The 21,182-nt window shown below is 40.0% G+C and overlaps 1 protein-coding gene across 1 annotated transcript in view; it reads right to left on the bottom strand.

Annotated features, from left to right (window-relative positions):
- Positions 1-15,103: 15,103 nt before the first annotated feature.
- The window catches only part of LOC124616055 (ataxin-10), a 110,905-nt gene continuing 104,826 nt past the window's right edge, over positions 15,104-21,182 (bottom strand). Inside the window, exons 8-9 of the transcript XR_006979841.1 lie at positions 16,933-17,149; positions 15,104-16,810 (exon numbers count right to left, since the gene is read on the bottom strand). The gene's annotated coding sequence lies outside the window, so the exon portion shown is untranslated. The remainder of the gene's footprint in view (positions 16,811-16,932; positions 17,150-21,182) is intronic.

The raw sequence follows: 21,182 nt of genomic DNA, 5'->3' as shown, positions 1-21,182 counted from the left end.
GTTTTAGAAAGAAAGGGATTATTTACTCAAGAGAAAGGGGTTCACAAATTGAGCAAGTCAATAACACATTGGTCCACCTCTGCCCCTTAAGCAAGTAGCTATTTAGCGTGGCACTGATTGACAGAGTTGTTGGACGTCCTCCTAAGGGATATTGCACCAAATTCTGTGCAACTGACAAGTCAGATCATCAAAATCCCACATTGGTTGGATGTCCCTGCCCATAATGCTCCAAACATGCTCAATTGGGCGAGAGATCTGGCGACCTTGCTGACCAAGGTAGGATTTAGCAAGCACAAAGATGGGCAGTAGAAACTCTTGCCATGTGTGGGTGGGCATTATCTTGCCGAAATGTATGCCCTGGATGGCTTGCCATGAAGGGCAGCAACAACAGGGCATAGAACATTGTCACTGTACTGCTGTGTTGCAAGGCTGGTGGAGATGACAGCTAGAGGAGTCCTGCTATGAAAAGAAATGGCACCCGACCATCACTCCTGGCTGTCTGGGATCTCACTGAATGGAGAAGAATTGCCTTCAGTGATGAGCCCAGTTCAAATTGAGCCCCAGTGACCAGTGAAGGCATGTCTGGAGATGCAGTGGACAGCAATGGGATACCAACCTGACTGTCACATGCCGTGCGTCCTGACAACCAGGAGTGGTGGTCTGGGGTGCAAATTCATTTCATGCCAGGACTTCTTTGGCTGTCATTCGTGGCACCTTTACAGGACAGTGCTGCATCACTTAATATTCAGTGCCCAATTTTGTTGCCCTTCATGGCAGACCATTGTAGGTTTACATTTCAGCAAGATAATGGCCACCCACACATGGCGAGAGTTTCTACTGCCTGTCTTTGTGCCTGCCAAACCCCAGCTTGGCCAGCAAGGTCACTGGATCTCACACCAACTGAGAACATTATGAGCAGAGCCCTCCAACCTGTTTGGGACTTTGATGTGCCAGTGGCACAGAATTTGGCGCAGTAGCCCTCAGGAGGCGAAGGTCGACGCATACAGTGTTGGCATCATCATTGTCAAATCGACTACTCCAGAGTGAGATCCTGATGGTAGGAATGCTTTCAAAATTGGCACCTGCACCAGGAAACACTCTCAGAGTGAAGTGCTGGAGTTTAACCCCGACTCCAGCCTAAATACTGACCTGGCGCCAAAATACTGCGGGTACTACTTTTGATCACATGGCCCGCAGAGGAGAATAGGTTCTTGGGGCTAGTGACCTCTGATGGTGTTTAAGTTGTCACCTCGTGACCAGGTGGACTGCAGTAGTCCCTTGTCTGTCGTCTGATGAGCTGTTCCCTGTAATGTATGTGTTGTTGGTTGCTGACTGAGTAGGTGCATGGCCTTGACACAGAAACTTGACGGCTATAGGTGTGCTGTGGAGTATCTCAGCATCTGACATGTGATTATCGGGATGGTGTGTCTGATGACTCCCTAGTGGGTAAGTGACACGATGGAGGCAGAGGCAACGGACCACTTCAGGATGTTTGAATGCTGTATGTTTCCTCTGGGGTGGCCTGGATGACCTGCATGCTGCTCCCAGTAGAGTTTTCTGAGCAGCCGCCATTTTCAATCCTCATCACTGCTGCAAGCCTGTTCGCACTCATCACCATCACAGCAATGTTGCTCTTCTTCTTTGTTCCCACCATTTCACATGCCTGTGCTTAGATATAATCATCTTCTGGTCAGTGTGTGCCAGATCTAGTGATATATAAACACTTTGAAATTACTGGAAAAATTGTGGAAGAGAGTACTTTCTACTCTACATCTACATCGATGTCTGGAAATCCCTGTGAAGTGCAGGGGTTCTTCCCATATTTCCACCAATAGGAGCAGTCCCTACAGGAGTGATACATACTGGGCTGCTGTATAGTATGCCCCCCTCCAGCATGCACACACACATTGAAAATAAAGTAGGTGTTATATCACCATTTAATGATTGGTCACCTTCTACAACAATAAGATTGATACAGTCCATTTTTATTGGCCTTAATTCAAATTCATCAGCTTGTTAAGGATTCAGTTCCAACATAAATTCTTTGATTTGTATTTTGATCTGTTACTCTGATACCTCCACAATACACATAGTTACAATACTGAAGAATTTAACTGAACTGTTTACAAAGAATTTCTGTCTTTCTTTTATAGTTACAATGGAATGACACCAGGTCATGTTTGTTCCTCGTATTGGAGTTATCCCACATGTGATTCTGCTGTCACCAACAATAGTTCTCCTCGATTCATAACACACTGGAAGATATCACAGTAATCAACTTCACTGATGGTCTCCATTTGGCCATCTGGTTGAACTGTGTAATATCCAGATTTGTGGGCTCTATTTGGCCTGATGTCAGAGTGCATGAAAACATGATGACAAGCATACTCATTGTCACTATTCCAGTCGACTACATCCAGCCACACAGGGGAAGATTGTTCTATTGTGCATCACACACATGTAACCATTTCACGTCTGCCATCTGAGAACAAGTAATAGACTTCTTGTAATATTCTGTCTCATTCCACAGCATTGGTCCGAGACTAGCAGCAGCCGGACTAGAGAATTACTGTCGTATGTGGAGGCTGGCATTAACACCACAAAAGTGTGCACTGCTGATAAATGGTGCTGGATTCTGTTCAGTGGTGAATCACAGTTCTGCATTACCTGGATGACCACTAGCAGTGGGTATGACAGTAACCTGGGGACAGATCTCATTCTTCCAATGTTTTGGAGAAGTACAGCATCGTTACTTCTGGTGTCACAGACTGGGAAGCCATTGATATGACTTCAGGTCACAGCTGGTAGTGATCGAGGAAACTCTGATGGCACAATGGTACATCACAGACAGCGTGCATCCTCATGTGTTAGTATCATGGAACCATTGTTCAACAGGAAAATGCATGTCCACATATGGCATGTGTCTCATTTATTGTGTGCTTAGTGCTGAGGTACTCTTGTGCCCAGCAAGATCCCGTGATCTGTCCCTGATAGAAAACGTGTGGGACCAGCTCAGATGTCAACTGCATGCCAGTGGCAGTATCTGGGATATCGAGGGCCAGCTACAACAGTTCTGGACCAGCTTGTCTCATAAGATACAATGGCTTTATGAAACTCTTCCCATCAAATTAGTGCATGCATCCAAGCCAGGGAGCAAGCAAAATCATACTGCCAAGTTCTTTGTAAATTGGATTCAATACTTCCGTAACCGAAATAACATCATATACATCCCAATCCTTTAAGTTTCATTTTGGTTCCTCCTCCCCTTCCAGATGCTTCACTTTTTTTATCAGGCAGCGTAATATAATATACACAAAAAAACCAAGTGAGAGCTCCATTGCTGATTTTCTATGGTTTTGTGATAGCCTAAGGCTAGGTTCAAATGGCTCTGAGCACTATGGGACTTAACTTCTGAGGTCATCAGTCCCCTAGAACTTAACTATTGAAACTTAACTAGCCCAAGGACATCACACACATCCAAGCCCGAGGCAGGATTCGAACCTGTGACTGCAGCAGTCGCACGGTTCCAGACTGTAGCACATAGAACCACTCGGCCACCCCAGCCGGCTTAAGGATAGGTGAGCAATTGTTTAGCAAGCATCAACCAAATGCAGTGTAGAGTGCACTAATATGAAACTTCCTGGCAGATTAAAGCTGTGTGATGGACCGAGACTCAAACTCGGGACCTTTGCCTTCTGCGGGCAAGTGCTCTACCAAGCACGACTCACGACCCATCCTCACAGCTCCAATTCTGCCAGTACCTCATCTCCTACCTACCAAACTTCACAGAAGCTCTCCTGTGGAACTTGCAAGACTAGCATTGCTGGAATAAAGGATATAGTGGAGACATGGCTTAGCCAAAGCCTTGGAAACATCCTCCAAAGCGTGAGCACAGGACATGAGCAAAGCTTGATGGTGATTGAGGGTCCCCATGTGCTGTAGCAGTGTCAGTTATACTTTGGAGCTGCAGCCTGGCAGTGTTTTGGAAGGCAGAGAAAGAAAGGGGTGGCATGCAATGACAAAGCCTGGAAAGCAGTTGATGGAGGCTTAAGAGTAATGTCATTAGAGTCTGTTCTGAGATGCAACTCTATTCTGTTTAAAGACACTCTTTGGAGATTTGTTCACCTACATTGTAATAATTAGATAAGAGCAACAAAATACAGAAGCTTTATTTTACGTCATTTCATAGCTTGAATACTACAAATCTCGATTCCAGCCCTTGACTCTCCGCAGAAGGTGATGAAGTCACACAGTAAAAATTGGTGGCACTGCTTAGCAAGTCCCCAGCATGAAGAAGCTTCAGGTAAGGTGAAAATAATTAAGGTACAAAGTATCACAAAGAGGCATTCCATTTTGGCAAGCAGCTCAGGACGTGGATACGAGATGTGAAGAGAAGAGAGTTTTATAGCAAAAAAGTAATGGATGGAAGTACTATGTTGCCCAGAGCAACCTAAATAAAACAGTGAAGAAGATGTAAAGGCAAGCACATGTGTTAGTTTCATCCAGTGTAATCAAAATGTTTAAGAATAAGTAATTTTCGTTTAGTGAAAAAACTAAGACATTTGATTTGTTACAAGTAATTACATAAAAGGAAACATTTAACATAGCAACATGATCAACAGCAAAATACATTGACATACCTGAGTAAAAACTTCTGGGATGTGAGTCAAACAGTATTGAGCCGATGATATGAAAGAATTCAGGGTGCTTCTTCCTGAGATTAAGGGCTATGTTTGATACTAGTAGGATTCTCTTTGCCAGGAATGTCCTTTTTGCCAGTGCTAGTCTGCTTTTTATGCCCTCCTTGATCAGTTCATCATGATTTATTTAGCTACCGAGGTAGCAGAATTCCTTACTTCATCTACTTTTTTATCACCAATGCTGATGTTAAGTATCTTGCTGTTGGTTTTCCACTCATTGTTTCCCCTTGGTTCTTGAACATATTGCATGTTACCCATCTTCCCCTATATCTAACTCCTATTTTTCTCAGAATTTTTAACATCTTACACCATTCGACATTGTCAAATGCTTTTTCCAGGGTGACATATCCTATGAACGTGTCTTGATTTTCTTTAGCCTTCCTTCCATTGTCAGCCGCACTGTCAGAACTGCCTCTCTGGTTCCTATACCTTTCCTAAAGCTCAACTGATCGTCATCCAACATATCCTAAATTTTTGTCCATTCTTCGGTATATGATTCTTGTCACCAACTTGGATGCATGAGCTATTAAGATGATAGTGTGATAATTCTCACACTTGTTGTCTGCTCTTGCAACCTCTGGATGTTTTTTTTCCAAAAGTCACACAGTATATCAACAGATTTATACAGTCTACATACAACATGAACAGTTGTTTTGTTACCACTTCCACCAATGATTTTAGAAATTCTGATGGAATGTTGCCTATCCCTTCTGCTTTATTTGATCTTAACTCTCAAAGCTCTTTCAAACAGAGATTCTAATACTTGATCCCCTACCTCTTCTACACCAACTCCCGTTTCTTCTTCTACCATATCTTCAGACAAGTCTTCCCCTTCATAGACTCCTTCAGTGCACTCTTTCCACCTATCTGCTCTCTCCTCTGAATTTGACAGTGGAAATCCCATTGCACTCTTAACATTATGATCTGTGCTTTTAATTTCACTGAAGAAGTTTTTGACTTTTCTGTATGCTGAGACCATCCTTCCAACAATAATTTATTTTTCGACTTCTTCACATTTTCCATGCACATGTTTTGCTATGCTTCCCTGCACTTCATATTTATTTCATTCCTAAGAGACGTGTATTTCTGTACCCCTGAATTACCATGAGAATTTTTGTCCTCCTCCTTTCATCGGTCAACTGAAGTATGTCTTCTGTTATCCATGATTTCTTCGCAGTTACCTTCTTTGCACCAACATTTTTCTTTACAACTTCTGTGATTGGCCTTTATAGAGATGTCAATTCCTCTTCAACTGAAATGCCTGCAAGCTAATCCTTATCACAGTACCTGTAGCCTCAGAGTACTTCAAGTGTATCTCTTAATTTCTTAGAACTTCTGTATCCCACTTCTTTGCACTTTTATTCTTTGACTAGGCTGTTGACTGAAAGAAGATGACTTCTTATGCCAAAAATCTTTGGCTGCCATTGCTAATAATTTTTATTCAAAATTTAAGCAGTGGTGGGATTCAGTCGCAGGACCAAGGAAATTCTGATTAGTAATCTAATAAAACACTATCCCTAGACCACAGATACAAGCAAGTAACATAGCTTAATGAAATTTGGACCCAACGTAGAAAGAACTGCAACTGTACAGCAAGGAAGGTAACTGAAAGAAATATGCAGTGAGATAAACAGAAACGACACTTTTATTCAAAGATGATAATTACACTTAAGTCACCTCCATTTACAATGGTTCCATCAACATTAAAACTGGTTAAATATGGCTCTTTTAATAGGATGCGTGAGCACAAATATAATGTATCATGTTCTAAGTTATAAAATTTTAGTTCACCAGAGTTCCTACAGACTGCATGTTAGCGATTTTCTGTGCTCAATGTACTGCTCTCTCTGCTGTCAGTCTTTTGTTCATTCTCTACAATTAGATATTGGGAACTCTGTATCAATTCATGGTAGATGCTAGACATGTACAAGGCGGTTGAAAAAAGAAATCCAGAACTTCGTCCACAACATTGTTCTACACTTACCTTTTACTTATTGTGCATCATCTCCTTCAAAATACTCTTCTCCACATTTGCAACACCACTCCCAGGGCCGTTTCCACTTCCGGAAGCAGCTTGGGTATGCCTCTCACTAGACCATGTGAAGTGCTGTCTGCAAATTTTCTTTTATCTCACCTACCGTTGCAAATCTTTATCCTTTCAATGAGGTTTTCAACTTTGGAAATAAAAAAAGTCTGTAGGGGCCAAGTCTGGAGAGTACGGAGGTGCACCAACAGGGATGAAAGTGCAGGTGTGTTATTGTAAGGCAAGAGCCATGAATTGTCTCGCCACATTTCGGGCTGTTTCCATCTCACATTTTCTCGCAGGCATCACAACATGTCCTGGTAGTATCATCGATTAACAGTTTGCCCCTGTGGCATAAAATCATGATGAACTAATTTCTCAAAGTCAAAGAAAAGTATCAGCATGACTTTGACATCTGACCTGACCTGACAAGCTTTTTTGGTCTTTGAGAACCTTTCCCGTTCCACTGAGAAGGCTGAACATTGGCCTCAACATCTTAACCATAGACCCACATCTCATCACCAGTTATGACTCTCTTGAAGGAAATCTCATTCTCATTTGTGCAATCCAAAAACCCTTCACAGATTGTGAGGCGAAGGTCTGTCTGGTCTTGACTCATGAGCCATGGGACGAACTTTATGGCAACATGATACATTCCAAGAAGCTCTGTCAGGATTTTGTGGCATGATCCAACTGAAATGTTATAGTCTTCTACAATCTCTCTGCCAGTCTATCTTTGATTAGCATGCACAATTTTGTTGATGTTTCTGACATGAGCATCGTCGGTAGACATCAAAGGGCATCCTGAATGAGGTTCACCTTTAACTTATGTCCAACCATTTTTGAACTGTGCGAATCATTCGTAACACTAAGTATGGATTAAGCACTCATCACCGTAGGCTTCCTGCAGCATTTAGCGTGTAGCTGTACAGAGTTTCTTGAGTTTCACCCATTTAATGCAGACACATTGCTTCTCTAACTTAGTCAAAATATTGTTCAGGATTTGCTGAATACAGATAAAGATACCAATAAATGTTTACATCTGCTAATCATGAGACCTGAACCCATATTGCAGTGTCCATGTATTTATTCTTAAATTGAATGATTATCTGTTCTTTCCTTTTAAAATTAAATTTTGTGGCAGGGTTCATATTGGCAATTGATGGTGTGATGATATAGAGCCCCCACAGTTCGGTGATGAGATAATTTTATTATTTCTATAAACTATTTTGAAATTTTTCTCCATGCCAATGATTACCAGCACGATCAAGTAAGTTGTGCACCACACTCTGCCTAGTGATAGTCATGATGTTACGAAGAGTTCCGCTGCAACTGGTAAAATTCTTGTTTCATGACCTAACAATGTTAAAGGTCACAGGTATACCCATCACTCCTAGTCAAGAAGTACGCAGATGGGGAAAAAAATTGTAACACCAAAGAGCAGTCGTGCAGCATAAATTAAAGTTGGTAGGCATGTTTCTATATCAGGAAGATGTTGTCCATTTAGATTTCACACCAGTCCCATCTAAGTGGCACTAGTAATCAGAGTGCAAATCAGGTTTGCTTTAAATACATGCTGTAACAATTATGAACATTAGTTATGTTCAATATTGGAAACAGTGAGCTGATGTTAGCCAAGAACATCTTTAAGGCAATAAAGATGCCATTATTAACACCTCACCGAATTTGAACAAGGGCGTGTAATAGGGCTACGAGAAGATGGATGTTCCTTCTGCAATATTGCAGAAAGACTTGGCAGTAATGTACCTACTGTACATCATTGCTGGCAGTGGTGGTCACAAGAACATACAATCGCAAAAAGACCAGGCTCCGTATGGTCACGTGGCACTACCAAGAGGGAAGACCACCGTGCTCAGCATATGGATTTGGCACATTGTGCTACATCTGCAACAGCATTGTTAACAGTGACACAATGAACTGTTACTAATTAGTTACTTGAAGAACAGGACTGAGCCAGATGCCCTGTAGCATGTGTTCCACTGACCCCAAACAACCGCCATTTGTGACTTCAGTGGTGGCAAATGAGAGCTCATCAGAGGGCAGGGTGGAGGTCAGTGGTGTTTTCTGATGAAATCTGGCTCTGGCTCTGTGCCAGTGATGGCTATATGTTTGTTAGGAGGAGATCAGTTAAGGACCTGAAACCAACCTCGTGCTAGACACATTGGACCTACACATTGGTTATCCCATGCACCCTGACTATAAATTTGGTGATTTGACCTGTTGTGCTGCCATTCAAGAATAGCATTCCATGAGGTATTTTCCAACAGGATAACACTCATGTACATACTGCTGTTGTAACCCAACATGCTCTACAGTGTCGACATATTTTGGCCTGCTTGACCACCAGACCTGTCTCCAATCGAGCACATATAGGACACCATTAGATGACAACTCCAGTGTCATCCACAACCAGCATCAACTGTCCCTGTATTGACCAGCTAAGTGCAGCAGGCTTGAAACTCCATCTCACAAAGTGATATCCAGCACCGTACAACACAATGCATGTATATTTGCATGTTTGCATTCAATATTCTGTTGGTTACACTGGTTATTAATGTACCACAATTTCATATTTGCATTTGCTTATCTCATGCTTACCGTATTTACTCGAATCTAAGCCGCACTTTTTTTCCGGTTTTTGTAATCCAAAAAACCGCCTGCGGCTTAGAATCGAGTGCAAAGTAAGCGGAAGTTCTGAAAAATGTTGGTAGGTGCCGCCACAAATGACTTCTGCCGTCGAATATATGTAGCGCTGCATAGGCATGCTTTGCAGGCACAAAGATAAATACTAGCGCCAAAATCTCCGCGTCAGTAAATAAATTTAAAAAAAGGGTGGAAGACATACCTTCTTCTACGCCCCGAGTTTCGACCACTGCATTTTATACATTATCCAACGAAGTAAATACAAATTCCGTATTGTTCATCTTCGAATGTAGCAGCATTTCAATGTAGTACGAAAATCCGACTGGCAAGACTGTTTGGGATGTTTGTCAATATGGCCAACACTACGTTCTGAATTTATTCCTACCTGTGAGAAGAGATGGTTGCTAATAGGAACTTTTATGAATTGTGAATCACATACAGTATTCTCTTCGCCATAAGAATAATACGAATATAAACATTTTGCCGTGTATTCTTTCGTGTTTGCTGCTATCTCATTTAAATCCTATCTGCCGAATAAACTACGAAACTAGGGTGAGACAACAGCAACATATCATGTCATGTTTATATTCGTATTATTCTTATGCCTAATAGTGATATAGGCAGAAATGAAGCACGACAATTGACTAGATTTTTAAACCTAAGATGACTCTAATTTCTGTGCAGAATGTAATGTATTAAAGAGGCGTCTGCAAAGATTTTCAAACGGAGAAAAATTTTCGCTAAACTCTCGTTCAGAACGTCTTCTATCAAAAGCAATATATTATTTGGTTCTTGTTGATCATTATCAAAGAAAGCAGCAGTGTAAGTAACGACATATAGCAGTCTCTTGCCATTGTTTTGCTAATGAAACAATTCCTCTCTTTTTTAATTGTAAGCGGCGGTAGCGCGCATGAAAACAAGCCATGCCGCGAGCAGGGACAGGCCGTAAACTCTCATTATCAGAATGCGACAAACAATTCATGACACAGTACAGTAATGCATTTTCAGCTTAGAGTGACGTACACACCTATAACAAACAGAACGGCACTTACCAGATCAAAGCAAAATAAGCAATTAATTCAAACCAGACGAAGCACGTGAAAAAGGAAAGGTACCCGTATATATATGGACGGAGCGCGTGACGCATAGCAATGGCTACCTAGTAAAGCTTAACTGCTAAGCTTACGACTCGAGCCTACTGTAGCTGTATCGTCATTCATTCGACCTAAATTGTGTCTCATATTACAATGGACCAACTTTGTTTCGATTTGGAGGTGCGGCCTAAAACTTTTCTCTCCCCTTGAATTTCGAGTCTCAAATTTCAGGTGCGGCTTAGATTCGGGAAAAAATTTTTTTCTTGATTTCGAGTCTAATTTTTCAGGTGCGGCTTAGATTTGAGTGCGGCTTAGATTCGAGTAAATACGGTACACTAACTTGTGATCCTGCAATGTTAGTCACCCATTAATTTTGTAAAAATTGGGTGGTGGGTGAATCATTGTGTGGGCCGCTTCTATCGTTAGCAACACCGGGTAGCTCTACCATCACACTGATGCACGCAAATTTTAAAATGTCAATCTATAACTACATGATCCACCCACTATCAATTTTTATGAAATTAATGGATCTTGTCTTTGGGACCCTTTGTTAGCCAATACAAAGTAGACAATATTCACTGAATGATACATCGTGACAAGGAGCGATGGATACACCTAGTACATTGTTGCACCTGATGATGTGGCTTTAGGCTGCAAAAATGGTTGCATATCAATAAAACACGAATTTTCCCAGCTGTCAGCGGAATTCTTCTTAACATCTTTCCTTTCAACAGCTGCAGAAGTCCAAACTATAAAATACTTCGTAACACTAGTCACTCAAAGGAGCTTTCATTTTACTTCAAGTCAACATACTATTCTTTACTGCTGACAAGCTATTATTAATATTCTTTACTGGTGACTAAGTTCTAGGACTATAAATTAGTTAGCAAGATAATTCTTGTAAAAATATTTGTGTTTTCTTTAGTAAAATGTATGAAAAACTATTGTATGTTTTTATGTTTCATGGCCTGTGCACTGAGTGGAGGACCAGCAAAATAATAAGCCAATGAACAAGGGGTATGCTGCTTAATTATGTGCAAGTAGTCTACATTTTTGCTTGTACCAATAGCATTTATGACATTCATTCATAATTCAGTTTAGAATTTACAGTTACTTTCTTTAGTAGTTGAGAAGTATTTAGAATTTTTTTCCACCAAAGAATTGTGCTCTGGAGGTGGTTTTCATTTTTTTCACAACCTTATGGGTTATGGTCAAAATGCAGCACCATGTCAGAAAGGAGAATGAAGATAAAAGTAGCGTTCTGCAGATGACTGAAAATATTGATTGCCAATAGAGATACGTGAAAATATGTTACATGTACCCAAACTGAATCTTGAAGAATCTAAGTCATTCAAGACTTAACTGACATAATACATGAAGATGGGAAAGCAATAGTGTCGCTGGCCATTAATCAGGCAGAAGTAAGGTGCACAGGATTCAATGGAGCCAGAGATTATTGTGGAGCAAGAAACAATGAGCCGCAAGATCTACTGAATACCACTGTGAATATAACTATGGAAATAATAGCAACAACTGTAAAAGATACAAGAATAAGTGACAGGAGCAATGGTACAATCCAGGCTACAATCTTTGGGATAGCAACAATCACTGGCAGAGTAGCCAACCACAACAACAAAACAAAACTAACTGGAAGAACCAACCTCCAGTAATCACAGAAGTGGAAGACAACAGTAATCTTACTACACACCAAGATCCGGAAATCTGGAATGACCACAAATTTCCCTGAAGTGTTGGTTGTGGATAGGTATAGGGATATGTCTATTTAATCAAGCCGAGCAATGTCTCACCAACACTCACTGCCATGTGAAACGGCAAACAGCGCGCACTGGCAAATACAAACAGCACGCACTGGCACATCAATACAATTTCATTTTTAAGCTACAAAGTACACACAATACAAACATACATGATCTAAAAGGGCATGAATTGTTCTATAGAAATGAAGTACCACATGTTGCAAAAGGAGGCCACAGGAGCAGATATGTAAAGTTTCTCAGCAACACTTGGGGTTGCGCGGAATGGAAGAGTCTGAGTTTTGACCACCTTCACTATAACTGTTCACTTTAAAACTGTAAATCATTAAATGAATTTGCCAAGTGTTAGTGAAATCTTCATAGGTTGTAAGTGTAAATCTCAAGTTACAGAATTTTCCAATCACAAATAAAAAAGTTCTTATCATTTTTCTCAGCCCAGAATAAACTTTGCAATAGCTTGCTTGGATTAGTTTTGAAGCTCTATTTCATAGTTGTTATAAACTACAACCACTGTGACTGTACACTGTATTATTGAAGAGTAATTATATGTGCTCTGGAATCTGTGATTAGTCTACAGTATTGTAGACAGTAGTTGGACTTCGGCAGCCGTCAGCTGGCCAAGCGCACAGTATGTTAGTCGACCAGGCAGGCAGAACATTTGGCCCTAGCAGCCATGAAAGCTTGGTGCCATTTTGACTGCATTACTCTGATGAATTATCACAGAAAGTGAAAGTACCTACATTTCCTTTCAGTAACTGCTGAATCACTGGAGCAGTTGGAAACCCATCAAGAAATGTGAGGCTGCAAACCCGACTTAATATAAACCTAGGAAACAATCATTACAAGCACCTTTCTGGACATGCAGAATCTTGATGTGGATTACATTTTAGGACTTTTTCTACTGAAAGAAACGGATGCAGTAGTAGACTTTTCCTCAGGCAAGTACCATCTTACTATTGAGGATATCCAAGTTTTGATGAACTTGTTACGCAATCAGAGAATCTACAGCAAATACTGTTAGGGAATTACTATCAAGTGGATGAGTAGTGATATCAATAGATTTAGAAGATAGCTGCGTGTATCAACGAGCATTCCAACAAGAGAGGAAAAAATTAAGTCTAAGATTTCTGTCTTAAACTGACAGAGTCCCATTGGTTTGAATTGTTTAAATTTCTACAGCAGGTATGCACAAGTTTTTGAAGAGAGAACTGGGATTGTAAGAGGTTCCTCATGCCACCTGAATGTTGTACCTCCACCAAAGCTATTGTCACATTTCATACTCGATTCCATGGGCATGAATATCAGCTGCTGACCAGAAAATAGAAGAGAAGAAAAAAATAACTTCACAGCAAAGGTGCATTAATGGAACAAGTACTATGACAGCAAGATTTAGAAGTTTCAGATTGAAATATGGTTTTACTGAGGAACCATCCTTGATGTTTGCTGGTCAAAAGAACTAAGAAGTAGCAACTACTGTATGTACGATCATTTGAAGTAATAAGTTTACCTCATCCAGGAGCTTATTTGTTAGCCTTTCCTAACAGCCACAGTATCAGAGGACTGCAGCCACAGAAGGACTTATACCCTTACCGTATTTCTTTATAGAAGTACTTTACATAACATGAAGGCTTACTCTACGTTACATGTGTCTAAAGAAGAAAATAATTTTGTAGCTGTAAGTAGTAGCTTACTATGGATGCATGTAATTATTTTTTGTGTCCCTTGGAGTTCTTTTCGGATGTACTTATCTTTGTGTGTTTATTCAGATGTAAAGGATTTAAAAATAGGTAGACCTAATAGTGAAGTGACTTTAAGAAGTCGTTGTTGTTGTTGTGGTCTTCAGTCCTGAGACTGGTTTGATGCAGCTCTCCATGCTACTCTATCCTGTGCAAGCTTCTTCATCTCCCAGTACTTACTGCAACCTACATCCTTCTGAATCTGTTTAGTGTTTTCATCTCTTGGTCTCCCTCTATGATTTTTACCCTCCACGCTGCCCTCCAATACTAAATTGGTGATCCCTTGATGCCTCGGAACATGTCCTGCCAACCGATCCCTTCTTCTACTTAAGTTGTGCCACAAACTTCTCTTCTCCCCAATCCTATTCAATGCCTCCTCATTAGTTATATGATCTACCCATCTAAACTTCAGCATTCTTCTGTAGCACCACATTTCGAAAGCTTCTATTCTCTTCTTGTCCAAACTAGTTATCGTCCATGTTTCACTTCCATACATGGCTACACTCCATACGAATACTTTCAGAAACAACTTCCTGACACCTAAATCAATACTCGATGTTAACAAATTTCTCTTCTTCAGAAACGATTTCCTTGCCATTGCCAGTCTACATTTTATATCCTCTCTACTTCGACCATCATCAGTTATTTTGCTCCCCAAATAGCAATACTCCTTTACTACTTTAAGTGTCTCATTTCCTAATCTAATTCCCTCAGCATCACCAGACTTAATTCGACTACATTCCATTATCCTCGTTTTGCTTTTGTTGATGTTCATCTTATACCCTCCTTTCATGACACTGTCCATTCCATTCAACTGCTCTTCCAAGTCCTTTGCTGTCTCTGACAGAATTACAATGTCATCGGCGAACCTCAAAGTCGTTAACAGAAGCAATAAAGTGGAAGACCCCAAGTACCGATTCCTGTAGGATTTTCATGAGTTTTGTTCTCTGCCTATTAACATAAACTAACTGTGCCTATTACCTGTAAAGGATCTAATTAAATAAAGTGACTTACCTACAACATCATAATGTTTTATTATCTTCATAAAAATATAGTGTGATACAGAATCAGAAGCTTTAATTAAGTATATAAGAATATCCCTGGTGGTTAATCAACTTTCATAACCATTATGGCTTGCTGTTAGCATGCTTTCAACTTATTTTAAGGATGATAAGTTCATTCTGAATACAAACTGGTTTTCCATATTTTCAAATATATGTAAGTATACAGTTCTCTATTTTTTTGGCATAATGGGACTACTGATATGGGCCCTTTTTATACACTTAAAGTATAACTGTAATTTTAAGGCACTCTCAGAAAGTGCCATCATCAAGAGTTCTATTTGCAAGGAAAAGCAGGGGTATTCTGATTTTTAAAGGATTCTGACAGGAAGAATGAACTGGTATCAAATTTAGCTGTTTCAATCTGAACTCAGTAGTGAATTTTCCAACTCGTGTGCAGCAAGATAGTAGCACCTTGATTGGTTACATTCCTATAGACAGTACACATGTTAAAACACTTAATGTTTACCGAACTGTTAAGGGACTATCTGATTATGATGCACAATTAATAAAGGCATCTGCATACAAAGCACTGAGGCTTATTCATGACACCATGTTACAATGTTTTAAGAATAACTTAAGAGAAGTGGAATGAGTTTGTATATGCAAAGAGAGGCAAATGTGAAATTCAGTATTTTAAATAGTAAATGTGTGTCAATATTTGAAAGCATGTTTGCTTAAAAGTTGTGAAACAAAAGTGTAACCTGTGGATAACTAAAGGGATTAAAATATCATATAACAGTAAAATGGAAATTTATACAGTCAAACCTCGATATAACTAATTTCATGGGACCATGAAAATTAAATTGTTGCACAAGGGTTATTGTTATAATGAGGTTTTGTTATTGTGACTCGGAGCAGGGAGCCATGTTTTTGTGGCCAAGAAGTAGATTACTGTAGTACTTTTCTGAAGAAAAATAACATTAAAAGACAAATAATGAAACATTTTGGTCACTTCTTTTATCAACACTGTATCTGTACAATACCTTACTTTGGTGTACGTTGTCTTATCTCCTCTAACCCAATCAACTGCTGCGCTGAAAGACTGGGGCTCTAAGATGCTACTTGCTGAATGGTTTCCAACTGACCTATTAGCTACACCAGACGAGGGCGATTTGCACTTATCAGGTCACTGTTGTCATCACAATCTTCAACAGGTTAATTATCATTTAACTCCTCAATGATAGATTTGTCAGTATATGCTTCAAACACCAACGCTTCATCATCCACTGACAAGTATTGAACTACTAAAGCATTTATGGTTTTTCCAGTAACTGCTGAATAAATCTCCGGATCACTTTGAATGTCATCCTGAGTTATTTCATCCACCACAACATTCTCACCAACATCTTCACTTTCAGAAATTCTTGCACTTTTCCAGCTGTTCACAATCACAGTCAGCTGTACACTGTTCCAGGAGCTAGCAATCATGTCACAAGCCTGCTTCACATTGAAACTGTAGGGATTGCTCACCTTTCTTTCAATGTCTGCAATCACGTGTTTAACTAAATGTGAATGGTATTTTGTCTTAAAGTTATTAATTATCCCCATATCTAGTGGCTGAAGAATCAAAGTACAGTTCAGGGGAAAGCAGCATAGTTCAACATTCTTCAACGCCGGCATGTTAATCGCACTACAATTATCCACCAGCAATGCAGTTTTCTTATTCTTCATTGACATCTTTTTATCAAGCAAAAGCAACCACTTGCTAAAAAGAGTAGGCGTCATCCATGCTTTCGGATTTGTCTTGTAATTGACTGCAATAAAATAAATCACATTTACAATACAACTGGAGCAAAACATTACAGCTGAAGCTATGCTGTACTGAATTAACTTATAAATTAAAAGAAGGTAAAATAAACTGTATGTACCCTCTTACCTGGTAAGCTTTTTACATATTTGAAGCACCGTTGGCTTGCTGATCGTCTGATCACCAGTGTTGTCAATTTATGTGTCCCTGACGCATCGCTGCAGAGAAGAACAGTTAGGTGTACTTTAGACTGCTTCCCTCCTTTACACTTTTCTCCTCTAAAGGCCATCGTCTTCTCTGGCATCAGTTGATAAAACAATTCCGTCTCATCCGTATTGTACAAGTTCTGAGGACAATATTTTTCTGATAGTTTGGTTGTTTTTCCTCCAAAATTCTGCATCACCTAAAGGTGCTGATTTTTCTTCTCCTGAAATCACTTTAAAAATGATCCCATGCGTGTCCTTAAATCTTTGCAACCATCCATTACTTGCCTTAAAATTAGAATCACCATGCAACTTAATGAAATCTAAGGCTTTTTGATATATCAACAGACCATTAATTGGTACATTCTGTGCACGCATCTCATTAAACCTCCACAGTGTAGCACTGTCCACATCATAAGCAGCAGCTGTCTTTATTCTTTTTTTTGAATTGTTAAATTTGCCATCTAAAAAACTTTCTTCAATTTATTTTCATTTTTTTTAGGGAATGTAGCTTGTGCATGACCATACTTCCTCATCACATCTACTTGTTTCATTCCATTATCAATGTCATGGAAAACCTCCGTTTTTGCTTCCAACCTTATTTGTTTCCAAGTTCCAGCCATTGTTCAAATCTTAGTGAAGTCTAAAGTATTTACATCAACTAAAAACATTCACAGATTGCAAAAATCACAGAGATAAGATGTGTATCAGCCCAACAAAACACTTCTGTCTGCTACTGAAGCTCAACAATGGACTCGCTCAAACAAAGAAGCCCTTTGGCATTTGCCGCTCAGCACAGCTCGCCAGCAGCTGTACGCTATCCCCTTTACCACTAGAATAAATACAGTACTGTAGTTTGTAGCGAAGCTTCTGATAAAATAAAGTGCCGAAAGTCTAGTAGCTAAGTAAACAGTACCTACCGCTGTAGTGAACATCTTAGAAGCAGGAAATAGTAAATTCCTCAAAATTTTGTCTTCATTCTAACAGGGTGTTGCTAATTTCACTTCGTTGTTGTAATGAGGGGTTGTTGTTGTTGTGGTCTTCAGTCCTGAGACTGGTTTGATGCAGCTCTCCATGCTACTCTATCCTGTGCAAGCTTCTTCATCTCCCAGTACCTACTGCAACCTACATCCTTCTGAATCTGCTTAGTGTATTCATCTCTTGGTCTCCCTCTACGATTTTTACCCTCCACGCTGCCCTCCAATACTAAATTGGTGATCCCTTGATGCCTCAGAACATGTCCTACCAACCGATCCCTTCTTCTGGTCAAGTTGTGCCACAAACTTCTCTTCTCCCCAATCCTATTCAATACTTCCTCATTAGTTATGTGATCTACCCATCTAATCTTCAGCATTCTTCTGTAGCACCACATTTCGAAAGCTTCTATTCTCTTCTTGTCCAAACTATTTATCATCCATGTTTCACTTCCATACATAGCTACACTCCATACAAATACTTTCAGAAATGACTTCCTGACACTTAAATCTATACTCGATGTTAACAAATTTCTCTTCTTCAGAAACGCTTTCCTTGCCATTGCCAGTCTACATTTTATATCCTCTCTACTTCGACCATCATCAGTTATTTTGCTCCCCAAATAGCAAAACTCCTTTACTACTTTAAGTGTCTCATTTCCTAATCTAATTCCCTCAGCATCACCCGACTTAATTCGACTACATTCCATTATCCTTATTTTGCTTTTGTTGATGTTCATCTTATATCCTCCTTTCAAGACACTGTCCATTCCATTCAACTGCTCTTCCAAGTCCTTTGCTGTCTCTGACAGAATTACAATGTCATCGGCGAACCTCAAAGTTTTTATTTCTTCTCCATGAATTTTAATACCTACTCCGAATTTTTCTTTTGTTTCCTTTACTGCTTGCTCAATATACAGATTGAACAACATCGGGGAGAGGCTGCAACCCTGTCTTACTCCCTTCCCAACCACTGCTTCCCTTTCATGTCCCTCGACTCTTATAACTGCCATCTGGTTTCTGTACAAATTGTAAATAGCCTTTCGCTCCCTGTATTTTACCCCTGCCACCTTTAGAATTTGAAAGAGAGTATTCCAGTCAACATTGTCAAAAGCTTTCTCTAAGTCTACAAATGCTAGAAACGTAGGTTTGCCTTTCCTTAATCTTTCTTCTAAGATAAGTCGTAAGGTCAGTATTGCCTCATGTGTTCCAGTGTTTCTACGGAACCCAAACTGATCTTCCCCGAGGTTGGCTTCTACTAGTTTTTCCATTCGACTGTGAAGAATTCGTGTTAGTATTTTGCAGCTGTGACTTATTAAACTGATAGTTCGGTAATTTTCACATCTGTCAACACCTGCTTTCTTTGGGATTGGAATTATTATATTCTTCTTGAAGTCTGAGGGTATTTTGCCTGTTTCATACATCTTGCTCACCAGATGGTAGAGTTTTGTCATGACTGGCTCTCCCAAGGCCGTCAGTAGTTCTAATGGAATGCTGTCTACTCCCGGGGCCTTGTTTCGACTTTGGTCTTTCAGTGCTCTGTCAAACTCTTCACGCAGTATCATATCTCCCATTTCATCTTCATCTACATCCTCTTCCATTTCCATAATATTGTCCTCAAGTACATCGCCCTTGTATAGACCCTCTATATACTCCTTCCACCGTTCTTCTTTCCCTTCTTTGCTTAGAACTGGGTTTCCATCTGAGCTCTTGATATTCATACAAATCGTTCTCTTATCTCCAAAGGTCTCTTTAATTTTCCTGTAGGCAGTATCTATCTTACCCCTAGTGAGATAGGCCTCTACATCCTTACATTTGTCCTCTAGCCATCCCTGCTTAGTCATTTTGCACTTCCTGTCGATCTCATTTTTGAGACGTTTGTATTCCTTTTTGCCTGCTTCATTTACTGCATTTTTATATTTTCTCCTTTCATCAATTAAATTCAATATTTCTTCTGTTACCCAAGGATTTCTACTAGCCCTCGTCTTTTTACCTACTTGATCCTCTGCTGCCTTCGCTACTTCATCCCTCAAAGCTGCCCATTCTTCTTCTACTGTATTTCTTTCCCCCATTCCTGTCAATTGTTCCCTTATGCTCTCTCTGAAACTCTGTACAACCTCTGGTTCTTTCAGTTTATCCAGGTCCCATCTCCTTAAATTCCCACCTTTTTGCAGTTTCTTCAGTTTTAATCTACAGGTCATAACCAATAGATTGTGGTCAGAGTCCACATCTGCCCCTGGAAATGTCTTACAATTTAAAATCTGGTTCCTAAATCTCTGTCTTACCATTATATAATCTATCTGATACCTTTTAGTATCTCCAGGGTTCTTCCATGTATACAACCTTCTTTCATGATTCTTAAACCAAGTGTTAGCTATGATTATGTTGTGCTCTGTGCAAAATTCTACCAGGCGGCTTCCTCTTTCATTTCTTAGCCCCAATCCATATTCACCTACTATGTTTCCTTCTCTCCCTTTTCCTACACTCGAATTCCAGTCACCCATGACTATTAAATTTTCGTCTCCCTTCACAATCTGAATAATTTCTTTTATTTCATCATACATTTCTTCAATTTCTTCGTCATCTGCAGAGCTAGTTGGCATATAAACTTGTACTACTGTAGTAGGTGTGGGCTTCGTATCTATCTTGGCCACAATAATGCGTTCACTATGGCTGTTTGTAGTAGCTTACCCGCATTCCTATTTTCCTATTCATTATTAAACCTACTCCTGCATTACCCCTATTTGATTTTGTGTTTATAACCCTGTAGTCACCTGACCAGAAGTCTTGTTCCTCCTGCCACTGAACTTCACTAATTCCCACTATATCTAACTTTAACCTATCCATTTCCCTTTTTAAATTTTCTAACCTACCTGCCCGATTAAGGGATCTGACATTCCACACTCCGATCCGTAAAACGCCAGTTTTCTTTCTCCTGATAATGACATCCTCTTGAGTAGTCCCCGCCCGGAGATCCGAATGGGGGACTATTTTACCTCCGGAATATTTTACCCAAGAGGACGCCATCATCATTTAATCATACAGTAAAGCTGCATGCCCTCGGGAAAAATTACGGCTGTAGTTTCCCCTTGCTTTCAGCCGTTCGCAGTACCAGCACAGCGAGGCCGTTTTGGTTATTGTTACAAGGCCAGATCAGTCAATCATCCAGACTGTTGCCCCTGCAACTACTGAAAAGGCTGCT

The sequence above is a fragment of the Schistocerca americana genome, chromosome 5 (assembly GCF_021461395.2).
Source record: "Schistocerca americana isolate TAMUIC-IGC-003095 chromosome 5, iqSchAmer2.1, whole genome shotgun sequence".
NCBI lineage: Eukaryota > Metazoa > Arthropoda > Insecta > Orthoptera > Acrididae > Schistocerca > Schistocerca americana.
Note: the sequence above shows the minus strand (reverse complement) of the source record. Positions and strands in the feature narration are given on the sequence as shown.